We start from the raw sequence: 14,718 nt of genomic DNA, 5'->3' as shown, positions 1-14,718 counted from the left end.
GAAAATTCCATATTAATGCAGCAAAACTCAAGCAACTCCTGTATATTGAGTACATTTGTGTATATCTTACTTGATGCAATATTCAAGTGCTAATGTGTCCTTTTAAGATATGCTCGATAAAGAGTTACTGCTTATATATACGTGCCCTTATTTTGAATACTTTATTTATTGTGTCTGTTTAGTTAACGCACCAATGTAAATATAACGGCATTTGATGAGACTGTCATCAAAGTCAAAGGGTTAGCGCTATAAAACCAGGTTTAATCCACCATTTTCTACATTTGAAAATACCTGTACCAAGTCAGGAATATTACAGTTCTTGTCCATTCCGTTTTTGATGCGTTTTGTTATTTGATTTTGCCATGTGATTATGGACTTTCCGAATAGATTTTCCTTTAAGTTCAGTATTTTTGTGATTTTACTTTTTACAATAAAGCTACTAAACCATGCAAGTATGCTTAAACAAACAATCATCAACATGGATGACATGGAATATGTTTTATTTTTTGTAGTAATAACATATATCATTTCCTCATTGGTCACTTTCATGCAATGTGACCATCTATAGGTTTTAGCTTGTATCTATAGTACGACAAAATACAAACCACATGTTGTAAATCTCATCAGACAGACGCGTTTTTTTTTAAATTTTTCTTCATTATGAAAGCGCAAAACGGAATATTTGAAACCCGAAGAGTTGAAGAGCTAAATGACCAAAAAGGACTTTATAATAATAGCCGAACCCATTCACGGTCTGATATTGTGAGTAGTTTAGAAAGAACAGCTTACCCTGTCGGACCAACTGACATAATCGTAAGTTTTAGGGAGTCTATTGCATTTTTTGCATTAGTTTAAGCCACTCTCTATTCATTTATCATTTTATTTTAAAAAAAAAAACTATATTTTTTCAATTTATTCTTTCACATCGTTCATGTTTTAGGTTTAAATTATTTGCAGGTGGACATATGCATTTACAATTCCATTACAGCATGATGCATGTTAAAAAACTACTGTAACAAATTTCCGTTTTCGGAGATATCAAAGGTTGACCTGGTGTTGGGCGTTTTCGGATATATCAAAGGCTGACCTGGTGTTGGGCGTTTTCGGAGATATCAAAGGTTGACCTGGTGTTGGGCGTTTTCGGAGATATCAAAGGTTGACCTGGTGTTGGGCGTTTTCGGAGATATCAAGGGTTGAATTGGTGTTGGGGGTTTTCGGAGATATCAAGGGTTGACCTGGTGTTAGGCGTTTTCGGAGATATCAAAGGTTGACCTGGTGTTGGGCGTGTTCGGAGATATCAAAGGTTGACCTGGTGTCGGGCATTTTCGGAGATATCAAGGGTTGACCTGGTGTTGGGCGTTTTCGGAGATATCAAAGGTTGACCTGGTGTTGGGCGTTTTCGGAGATATCAAAGGTTGACCTGGTGTTGGGCGTTTTCGGAGATATCAAAGGTTGACCTGGTGTTGGGCGTTTTCGGATTTATATTTATTGGCATAGAATTTTGAATCTTATTTGGTATGAACATAAGAGACAAATTGAATCATTCGTCAGATTTGTCTTACACATTCTATATACAATTGGACAATTTAGGTGTAGGTTTATCATGGTTCAGTAGTTTAAACAAATCTTGCTCTGTAACTTGCCACTCCATGAAATATTATAACTCCTCTTGATATACAATATGTCGTATTAAATTCCGAAAACATAATAAAGGAAACGAGTGTCTTAATTGAAAATTAGTAAGATAATCTCAATTGATCATTCGAAATTTTCTCAAGAAGAGGCTGCCGGTGACGGAGGTAATTTTTGGTAATTACAAATCTGAATTTCAAAGGTAGATGACCAATTTTCTTATTTGCACTAGGCTAAAAACAACACCCTACGGTCTGTACTTTTTCCTGTAACAAAAAGCTATCTTTTGTTGACGAAAATTGTTTCATCATTTGATCATTGTCATTTATCCAGTCATTGCCTGTAGGTCGTTGACGTGCCAAAAAATACTTTGATCAAAAACTGTCCTTTCATTATGTTGCATATTGTCAGATACACCAGACTTGTACTAGTCTGTCCCTTGGCCCGTTTGTCTCTTTTTTTTTTTCTAAATGGACGTTAAAGGGCTACAACCCTCTAGTCTTTGACTTGTATTTCTATCAAAAATAAAACACATGTACATGTATACTAGTAGTTAACTAGTTGTTCATAGCTTTTAAAACAACGCTATGTTGGTGTTGTAAAACATATATTTCTATATTTCAGATAATACAATTTCAATGCAGATGTTAAAAATATTTTTAATTGAATATTTATGTAACCCAATTTTATCAGATATGTATAAATGTTATAGACTTCCACGTGTGATAAGATAAATACTCACATGTCCGTGTGAGAAGTATGTATATTTCAATATCTTATATTTGATGAAATTTTTCATATAACCAGGGCTATAAATCTAATAGTATTATCTAAATAAGGTATATAGCATAAAAACCAAAACCCCCCAAAATACAGATGTTAAGGCAAAGAGAGGTAGAGAATATAAACGGTTTTACCCCATAAAGTAATGTTCGATTTATTTGAAAAAACTGTTCGTACACCACTTTAAAACGAAAGATATCAAAGGATCATTCTAACTGATGAATAGAAACAAAACTGTCAAAGACATGGCTTAATAACAAAAGAAAAACATACAAACAATAGAACACAAAAAAACAACTTAGAAAACTAAAGTCTAACAACACAAACCTTAACAAAAACATCTCAATAATTATCGAAGGTACAAGGCTGATAATTTTATACACCAGACGTGCATTTCGTCCACACAATGTTCACCAGTGACGCTCAGATCGAAATAGTTAAAAATTCAAAACAAGTATAAAGTTGAAGAGTATTGAGGACTAAAAATGAAAAAATCTTGTACCAAATACGGCTAAGGTAATCTATGCCTGGGATAAGAAAATCCTTAGTATTTCGAATTATTCATTCTTTTACAAACAGTAAATTTATAAAAAGGACAATTTAATATTCATGTGGCACTATCGAGGACGAAACGTCCACCAGCACTGGCATCGACCCAGTGGTTTAAATAGTTTTCAAAAGATACCAGGGGGCTTATAATTGATACGACAGACGCGCATTCCGTCTTCATAAGACTCATCACTGACGCTCAGATCAAAATAGTTAGAAAGCCAAATCAAGTACAAAGCTGACGAGAATTAAGAACCCAAAATTCAAAAAGTTTTGCCAAATTGTTCGAAAAGTCTTCGAATTGTTTCTACCGTCTGCTATATCGAGAGTTAAGAGTTAAGTGGTAATCATTCACAAAGTAATAAAAACAACTTGAAAAGAACTGCAATGCCTTGGGAGGGTCAGTAGTTCCTGTCATCTAATGGCACCTGCTATGAAACTCAATAAAAAAAAGGTTGATGGTCATTACGTATATCATGATAATATATAAACAAGAGTGATGGTGAGTAATAAAAGCAACAGTAGTATCTTCTGTTTAAAAGTCGTAAATCGATTGAAAAACAAATCTTGGTTACAAACTAAAACCGAGGGAAAAACATTAACTATAAGAGGAAAACAACGAAACAACAGAACACTGATGTTCAACATCAAAAAACGACAATGCAACATACAAGGAATCGAATTATTAGATAACAACTGCTATATTACTGACTTGGTACAGGACATTTTGAAAACAAATGATGTCTCTTCAGAGATAGTCGAGTCCAAACCTATTAAAAAATACAGAACCTACGGAAAACGTTGGAAGAGCTCCTTAAAACAAACAGGACTTAAAGTGAAGCAACATCTTGAATCAGAACTTTGCATTATGGCGATATAGAAATATATGCAGTCCGTAATTTTAAATAATTAGAACAAAACTTATAAAAGAATACCAGCAAATTTCAATCTAACAACCTCCGTATTTTCAATCCACAACCGAAGTACTGACTACTGCTACTACCTTTGGAGACCTGCAATCCATCAGCAGAGATATCGACCCAGTGGTTATAATAACATATTCGGTGCCCAGTTTTATACACCAGATGCGCATTTCGACAAATTATGTATTTTCAGTGATGCTCGAGACATAATATTTGAAAATAGCTAGGAATGTTTGAAATTCAGCTAGGGACCTTGTGTAAAGTCGCACTCATGATCAGTGATTTTGCAATTTAACAAATGGATACTGGATAGTTACAACGACAAGTGTGAAAGAGTATTAGCAAAACACTGCGCTCTAAGGTAAACCAAAGAGGGAAAATCAACAAAAACTGTTAAACCAAACGTTAAACTTTGTCAACCAACACGACGCATAGAAAACAACTGTCATGTTTCTGACTTGATGCAGATTTTGAAGAAAATTGTGGGTTTGGCCTAGTTTTATAGCTAGCTAGACCCCCACTTTTATAAGAGTTCTTTATAGTACTGTTATATTGACAAAACTAGGTGAGCAACCCAAACAGAATTAATATATTTATATGACAGTTATTTAGATCCTGAAGTAAAAACTGTATACACAGACACCATACACATTCAACTCAGCTGACCTCAAATAAACACATCATAGATACCAGTATTGAAATTAAAATTCAAACAAGCATAAATAGCAAAATTTGACAAAGACACCAACAATTAAATATGTGTAGTTGATAGTCAATTCACAATCACACCAACAAAAAAGCTTTGGCAATTAATAGAATTTACCGTATGTTAGAATCCGTGTCTGGATAAGGTACAAATTAAGTAAAATATAAATACAAAGATAAACAAAATGAGAGCAACACTGTAAAACTCTCTCTTTTGTGTCTCTGTATTACATCTATAGTCATCTGTACCATAAATATTCCATCATGAGCAACTAATTCATGATGGCGCACGTTCATTTGCCTAGAAGTGTAACTGTTACTTTGAAACCCTCGATTCAAGAGTATTTGAATCACCAACAACCATCTTATAACATACATTATGATAAAAAAAAAAACGCAAGCCATGTAATGTCCTCATACTTCATATGGAGGCACTGCTTGAATGTAGCTACACAGAAATGAAAGTTACAATGGCAAATAAGAAAATTATGCCTTTTGCCTATTTTCGTTGTCAATTTTTAAATGTACGTTATCATTTAAATCAGACTTAACTGAATCAAGTCATATACTTATTTAGTTTTTTGAAATTAGTATTTTTGTTTAATTGGTTGGTGGACAATTATCCAAGAAGAATACAAATGTTTAGTTAATAATTAACAAAAAAGGGTTACCCGGTATAAACAAACCAAACATCTAGATGTAAAATATCGGAATTTAGATCCAGTAAATGAACTGATGCCAGTTATATCGACAAACTAAGTATCTTTTGGTAAACATACATTATTAACACAAAGTCATTTCAGGGAAACGTTATTAAAACTAAAAGATGAATGTATTTACTGAAAAGATTAAAAGGAAAATGATATATATAGTGGTTTTTTTTATGTAAAAGTGATTGTTAGTATTTTTCTTATAGAATTTACTCTAGGATCTACCGGGGTGTCATAATTTTTACCACTAGTAAACCAACTTTGATCTGAAAAGTTCATTATGATCTGAACGGCTCATAAAGACCAATACATTTTTACTTTATTTTCAGCCTTTCAGTCTACTTTTAGACTTATCCACTGCGATAAAAAAAAATACTGTTGTGATTATTCGCATGAAGTCAATTTAGATATGTTAAGTTGCCGCTATTGACCTGTATATATACAAACAAACTAATACGTTCAGGTATTTCACATCCAATATTTTATGGAAATATTCTTTATAATGCACAAAAATGTCAGTATTAACCTCAGAAGGTAACAAAACCTTTAAATAGACTTATTAAAAAGGGATATAGTTACGACACTGTTGTCAGGTCATTGAAGATTGCATATTTTGGCGTTAATATTGATTCACTTATAGGGTCTTTGCATCGGAACTAAGCACATTTATTATTAATAAACCAGTTGTTGGCATCACACGGGTTATGTTCTTCTCATATATGCTATGATGGTATGATACTAAACCCCTCACGGGGAGGATTGTGCATGATATTCATATGATGAAGACATAATTTTTCAATCAGTTTAATTGAGGTCCGGAGCTGGCATGTCAGTTAACTGCTAGTATTCTGGTGTTATTTATGTATTATCGTCATTTTGTTTATTTTCTTTGGTTACATCTTCTGACATCATACTCGGACTTCTCTTGAACTGAATTTTAATGTGCGTATTGTTATGCGTTTACTTTTCTGCATTGGCTAGAGGTATAGGGGGAGGGTTGAGATCTCACAAACATGTTTAACCCCACCGCATTTTTGCGCCTGTCCCAAGTCCTCTGGCATTTGTTAGTCTTGTATTATTTTAACTTTTAGTTTCTTGTGTACAATTTGGAGTTTAGTATGGTGTTCATTATCACTGACCCAGTATATAATTGTTTAGGGGCTAGCTGAAGGACGCTACGGGTGGGAGAATTTCTCGTCGCATTGAAGACCTGTTGTTGACCTTCTGCTGTTGTCTGTTCTATGGTCGGGTTGTTGTCTCTTTGGAACATTCCCCATTTCCATTCTCAATTTTAAATCGTCTGAATAGCTACTGAACAGTATTGAATTGAATGTCTTCGTCAGTTTTGTGTTTTTTTTTATCATTTTGGTGTTCATTTGTTTTTCTCATAAATAATGTACTTGATTTTCCACTTGGTGTATTGTAAACTAGTTTTACAAATTCTTATATAGTGATGACTTAAAAGACGTTGCAACCAACCTTCCTGCGAATTTCAAAATGTTCAAACAAATATGACTAAGGTTGAATGCAATTGTAAATCATCGAGTAAGTCATATATTTCTTTGGGCAATTCTAAATGTTTTGACCGATTTAACAATTTCTTAATAGAAAATTTATCAAAAGAATATTAACGATATTTTATGTCAGAACAGAAGCACTGATTATTTGCCTGGTCATTCCTCAAAGAAGAGACGTCATTTAAAAGTGACATCTACCCAGTGGTTGTAAAAACTCACCAAAGACCAGTATAAGCCATCGTGGTAATTTAGTACTCAGACGTTTGTATAGATAAGTCTTCAATAGACTATTCAGTTGGGTATCATTGCAAAATTATTACTAAGTACAAAGTCAAATCACAAAAATACTGAACTCCGAGGAAAATTCAAAACGGAAAGTCCCTAATCAAATGGCAAAATCAAATGCTCAAATACTTCAAACAAACGGATAAAAACTATTATATTCCTGACTTGGAACAGGCATTTTCTTACATAGAAAATGGCGAATTGAACCTGGTTTTACAGCTAGCTAAACCTCTCAAGTAAAGAAGCATTAAAAACTGAATTTCTCCAAAACATTTAAGCCAAAGTTGGCCAATGTCATTTATTCCGGGGGTTAATTACCGTAGTGGTGGATCCATTTTTTCATTTACAGGAAAATAATAGAGATGACCACATGTTAGCACCGGCGCACACACTTCGTTAATGTGCTGTATAATAACGTCATGGACAAAACAATTACACAAAATGAATCAAATCAATTGGAAAGTCAAACCAATTGCAACAATAGTAAAACATTTAGTTCGAAAAGTTGTTCCTAATTTAACTAAAGCAATTTATCTCTTGGTGAAGTAAACCCTTAGTGTTGTAAATAATATAAACAACATCCACAGAAAGTGACCGTATTATACAATAGTTTCTGTCGTCACTTGTCAGTATTGTAACTGGCTACTCGGATGTCGATGCCCTCAGAACGATCATTTCTCTTAAACAATTTCGCGGCATGTACAAGTTGAATGTATAAGAAGTTGCGGTATTGAGAGATGTAAAGTGTATAACATATAAAATATTACAAACAAAATAATCAGGCATGTATTCATAAAATCAGTATTATGTTCTGCTGATTTAAATTTTTTAAAATACAAGTGATTTGGGTAAAAAAAATCAACTCGTACATTCACCGCGTTCGTTGCATTTGAAGACCTAAAAGATCAAGAATACTGAGTTAAGAACACAACACAGCTGACACAACAAACGGAAGACAACTCGTATTTTCAAAAATATCAATTCTGTAAATATCAAAGTTTAAAACCGTTTAATAAGTCTTTAGTATTTTACTTTGTTTAATTATGGGAAAGTAAATTATCGCTTTTTGCTTAATACACCGCTATGTTGTGTACATAAGGAGAAAATATCGTCAATTAATCTTATTGTCAGAATCAAATGTTGATTTTTAAAGGGAGGTCGTTGTAATGTATTTTATTTGTTTAAGAAATACAAAATTCTTACGTGACTGAATAAAAGAGATTTTGGAGGTCAACATTTGATTTTCGTTTGATTTAGCGATGTTACTAAAAGGCATTTGAGGACTTTCCACCCATTTTGGACATATTTAACATTAGAGAAGAATAACACATTTTCAAATTAAAGTTTTTAATAAATGAATCAACACCACCTGAACTATGTAATTATGTTACAAAGGTGTTATTTATGACGGATATTAATTAATTAGACAAAGAGGTCATATGCGTCTTTTATCAAGACGATATGTTTTTCAATAAGTGGTGCACGTCCGTAAGACTTTTTAAGACATTTTAAAAGGTATATCAATTTTAACAGCGATGTGGGTGACAAGCGTATTTTAAGACCACCTTTTGATAACTTACATTGATAATATGCAATTACCGAATAATAAATGTCCGTGAAAAATCTACTATGAATTATGTGTTTCAGTCTTCTAAACAAATTGGATCAAATTAGTTACGCTGATGAGCATTGTTTCCACGTCATAAAACTAAATCCATACACCTGTTTAAATGATTTTTGTATGAATTCAAACAATACAACATTTTTTAATAATTCTGGTTGAAATAGTTAAACATACATTTTAACAAACTTTTTAACTTTTAGTCTCCACATTTGAAAGTTTCTAATCAGATAAAAAGTTTAAAGGAGTTTCTCAGATTTCCAATCAGAAAATAGATCATAAAACGATCTTGGTGTAAGAAATATTTTACACAACAGTTTTTTTTAATTAACTCCAAGTGACAAATTGAAATCATGAACATAGGTACCTGCCATAATACAAAATTAAACAAAATAAATTAGATATACTAAGCTATTTAGTTCTGGTTTATAGGCATGTCTAAGGTGTCGACCCTGAATGAGGTTGAATTCTGCTGATAATATCTTTCAATGCTTGATTACCTTAATAATTATTTTAAAGTACTTTTTAATTTAATTTGTTTATTTTTATCTTTTTGAGCATATGCACTAATGACAAGTCGTTCAGATATCTGTAACATTGTATGAGATTTATACCACTGAACGTTTTATCAAAACAGAACACATGTTTGTTATTTTGAGAAATATACTTTTAAATAGATATCAAATATTGAATGTCAGTAAGACAACGAATAATAATTTGTTTCCGAAAAGTAATTTTTTTAAAACCAAATTCATCATCTAGTCTCGGAAATAGTCAAAAGTTAATTATGATATATGTTTTAGACATTTTATGCTTTTTCTTTGTAATGCAATTTGCCTTGTAATGTAATTTGTCTTCAAACAAAAAAAATGCAGTTTGAAATATTTTTTAAATAACTGATACATATGTTATATCAATCTTTTAAAATATGTCTTTTTTTCTAAAACAGAGAAATAAATCAACGAGTTAGACTATTGCATTTCTAATAAAACATTGATTTTTTTAAGATGCTAAGCCTCATGAAGAGGGTGATGTGTTCTTGTCATTGTCATAATATTATATATTTTAAATTGATACAATGAAGAAACACAAAATCAAAAATTGGATATTTCTAATGATATAATAAGGGTACAGGCAATTGTTCGTGACAAACATACCATGTGATGTATTCTTGCCTATCGTTTTTGCTAATGTCCTTTTCTGTGTGCCTTTTTTTGGAGATATTTTCTTGCATGAGACGTGGCGTTGTCAATATAATGGATTTTTTTACAACTGTCATATAAGTGAGAGGTTTAGCAAGCTTTAAAAGCAGGTTTAGTCTACATCTTTGTGCTTAAGAAAATGTCTGTATCAAGTCAGTTATATGGCAGTTGTTTTCTATTCGTTTGATGTATTTGGGCTTTTGATTTTGCCATTTGATTAGGGACTTGGCGTTTTGAATTTTCCTCGGAGTTTAGTAATTTGTTTTTGTGATTTTACTTTATATTAAGGATTATAGCTATATTTCCCTTGTTATAAATATTTGTTTTATTCTGCGTTGATTTTTTTGTTTTCTAACCGAAATTGCACAGACCTGTCTTTTGTTAAAAAGACATTACGTTTATTTTTATTTACGTTGAAAAATCCTGACTCCTCAGAGATGTTTTAAAGTAAAAATCCTATTGCAAACGCTGAAGAAATTATTAAATATAAAAGGATATAAAACCAAACCCAAACATGGAATGAGACAACTGCAACAACATTATTATTCAAACAAGTAAGTGTTTAGAAAAATGTTGTTAATTTCTAAAGCTTAACCACCAGAGATTTTAACTTTCCTGCACCAAGCCGTGTTATGTTCAATGGAAAGTTATATTTCATAACAAAAAATAATTTTTCCGAGCGGAACATAACTATTCAGAGTTTTTGTCTGCAGTAAGGATGTTTTTGCAAGTCAAACACACACAACCCAATACGGATTTTTTTGTGTTATTAAAATTTGCTGTTACAAAATGATGGAAATTATTATAAATTAAGGAATGTATCTCCCTCATACAAAGCTCTGATTCCTTTCACGGATTTGGCTATACTTTTTGGACCTTTTGGATTAAAGCTCTTCATCTTTTATTTAAGCTTTGGATTTTAAATATTTTGGCCACGAGCATCACTGAAGAGACATGTATTGTCGAAATGCGCATCTGGTGCAACAAAATTGGTATCGTTAATTTTATTCCTACCACTGGGTCGATGCCTCTGCTGGTGGACTATTAGTTCCCGAGGGTATCACCAGCCCAGCAGCCAGTACTTCGGTACTGGCATAAAAATACGGATTTTTTGTGTTATTAAAATTTGCTGTTACAAAATGATGGAAATTATTATAAATTAAGGAATGTATCTCCCTCATGCAAAGCTCTGATTCCTTTCACGGATTTGGCTATACTTTTTGGACCTTTTGGATTAAAGCTCTTCATCTTTTATATAAGCTTTGGATTTCAAATATTTTGGCCACGAGCATCACTGAAGAGACATGTATTGTCGAACTGCGCATCTGGTGCAACAAAATTGGTACCGTTAATTTTATTGCAAAAGTATCACGGAGGGGCGACTGGATTAAATATAGCAGCCCTAACGGGCAATACTGTAAGACTTTAGGGTCAACGTAATTTCAAATTGAGTGTTTTCAATTTTCTCAATATATTTGCAGATAGTATATAACAATATACCAACATTTAGATGTTAGGTCAATAGCTATGAATGGAACTCTTTTGTTGATCGCTTTTGATGCTGTAAAAGTTCATCTCAACTGATATGTTGTTTAAACAAGATCAACTGGTACATGTATCGCTGTTTTGTACTGAATGGCAGAATGAGCGCAAATTTCTTGCATTTGTTTTCGATTTATTCTGAAAGCCTGGCACCTGGGAAAATGACAGAACTTAGAGATAAATTAATTTGCTAGTGCGAGCATGATTGTAACATGCATTTTTCTTTTGAAATGTTGTCATAACAATTTGTTGGCTGTCAAGCGCAATATCGGTTAAAAAAGAAGCACACACAAGCCGATATTACTAGTGTATTATATAATTTCTAGTGGGAATAGTCACAATATATTATTTTGATTACATTTTAATATCGGAAAGGAGGGGAAGATTCAACACGAAAATTATAGATAGACATAGTTGTTCCAAACATTTAACGGTAATATCATATCCATATATTTGGCATTTCCAATTAGCATACTTTTATTATACTTAGTCTATAATTATATGACAATGTTGTGTCATTATGACACCACAACATAGTAACATGTATTGTGTGTAATTTGTGTCATTCATACATAATTATGACAAATGATATAATAATATCATCCCAATGACACTGCTTAGGTGAAAACAAAATTGTCGATGGTGTAGGTTGCTATTAAATTCAATTTTCGGGTAAATTTGTTGACACATGAAAGCATCTTTTCTTCGTGATCTCTTATAGAATTGCTAAAGAGATGTTATCGAGCTGATCAGTATGATAAGTTTGCAATTTAATTGAAAATTTGCCTTGACATTATAGTAAATCATGGCATTTCTTGATTGTAGTGTAGCTACTCGGCACCCGTTAAACTATATAATTTATTTAGATACCATCTTTCTGGACAATAAAACACCAATTTTCATTTATTAATTAATAAAAATGTCTGAAGAAAACGTTGTGCGTGTTTATAAAGAAAAAAAATATAGGACACTTAGACAAATAAGACTTTGAATAATTAAATAATTTGAAATGAATAAAATTGAATTAATATTATGACAGTTATTAAAAAATCTACTTTTACCATAGATTTTTAAAATGATAGTCTTTAAGATGTTAGCTTAAAAAACAGACTATGTAAAATGAAAGAAAATAACAGACAAAGACAATTACTAAAATGAGAACAATGATCTCTAAAATCTACCAGTTTAATTATTTATAAATTCATTTTGAAGATTTCAAAACTTTAAAGATATGACAACGAGACTGACAATTTAATCCAAAAAAAAATTACCCGGATTTTTTTTCTCAATCTATTTATTATTTTTAAACAGCGGTATGATACTACTGTTGCCTTTCTCTACATTTATACCCTTTTTTATAACATAAAGCGTACCAATAATGTTTCAAATGTGGTTACCAGACTGGATTATTATTCGCTCACACTAGATTCTAAGAACTCAAGTTGCCTTATAAAACGTACTTGTTTACCACTTTGTTACACTATTATGTAAAGACTTTAACATAAAGTCTTGCAAATATGACAGAGGAAAGCTAAATACTAAGACCTTGTGTTCTTTTTATGCTAAGAAGTTCGCAAAATACTGATAACGTGTACACTCCTCTGACGCTTCTTTCTGCTTTGACCATCATACGGAACGCCCAAGCCTTAACATTGGGAAGCTATGGATGTACAACGACGTAGGAAATATTTGATCTATATAACCCAAAAAAAAATAATACATCAAGGGTCAGTAAAAAGTCCAGTATTTCTCACGTCATTTCAATCAGCCGTTTTTTCAAGACGAGATTTTTTTTAATTGCTTTTAACAGTAAATCCATTATAGATACCTAGATAACAAGACATACATATATTACGTGTACGCAGTCTTGATATTCTTCTTATGTACAAAGGTTCAAACATAGTGTGTGTCCGCGGTCGAATGGATGAATGTTTCATCCATTGTTAAAAGTCAGTCTGACTTGTCAACTCCGACGTTGTGACTTCAAATCTGGCTCAGTGCAAGATCTTTTCGACTCCGATATTATTGATAAAAAAAATTCCATGTTAGGAGGTTCTCTACCGGTAGTCAGGCTTCATCTATAGAAAACAAAAAGCCAACATGTTATTACCAAGGTAGGTTGAAATTCATCGATACATCAACAAATACACATACATAAGACAAACAATTAAACATATTTGATATATTTAGTTTATGGTACCTTGTTACTATCCTTTTTACAAAACAATAAACAAATATTTACAGATCTAGGTTTAAGATTTCATTAAATGGTAAACACTGGACATTTTTTCTCGCGTCATTTGTTTAAGAGACAAAATAAGCTTAAGAAAATTAAGAGTTATAAATTTGATGTCCATTCGTTTGATATGTTTTATCATTTGATTTTGCCATTCGATTAGGGACTTTCCGTTTTGAATTTTCCTCGGAGTTCAGTATTTTTGTGATTTTGTGAGTATAGCAATCCAACAAAAACATCAAACACACACCTGGAAGTCAGTATACAAAAAATATAAGCTATAAATCGTTCAAAGTCTCCAAATAATAAGCATGCAGGTTAAAATCTATTGTTTTGTTTTCCCTTTCAAGATTTAATTTTGGGGACATCAATATGAATTAATACTGTCATTTCCTTTTTTACCAACTGCATTTTAAATACTGAAAGAAATATTCTGGAGAGAAGATTGATATACAAAGGTTACTTTTTTGAAGCATATGCATGTGCAGAAAGAGAGAAGGTATATTAAGATCATTTTATTGGCCTTGAATTTAAAAACAGAAAAGTACCATAAACCAATCAAATAAAATCCTTCAGATGTTTATTTCAACATATCGATTAACTCCGCCGCGTCCTGTACGTGCTGGTTCCAAGTAAGCAGCCCTTTTTTCGGCGTCTATCGCCTCTTACTATAATTTGTTTGTTCGTTGTTTGTTACAGATTTTCTCGTCTGAATCGTTTTAAATTTTGTCATGTCAGGATTTTTCATAGCTCGATGTGCAGTTTGGGTTTGGCTAATAGCTAATGTCTGAAGGCTGAAGGCCAAAAGATGACCTATAATAACTTGTGTCTGTCTATTATAAAAAAAAGTTGAAGCATAGAAAAGGTAAAATCACAAAAAGAAAGTCCCTAATGAAATGGCAAAATCAAAAGCTCAAACACATCAAACGAACGGATAACAACTATCTACGCCTCACTTAATAAAAAGAAAATGACAGAAACTGTACACAAAAAATAATAGCTTACGTGTTCCT

Source organism: Mytilus galloprovincialis, chromosome 4 (assembly GCF_965363235.1).
Source record: "Mytilus galloprovincialis chromosome 4, xbMytGall1.hap1.1, whole genome shotgun sequence".
Classification (NCBI taxonomy): Eukaryota; Metazoa; Mollusca; class Bivalvia; order Mytilida; family Mytilidae; genus Mytilus; species Mytilus galloprovincialis.
This window is presented reverse-complemented; position numbering follows the sequence as displayed.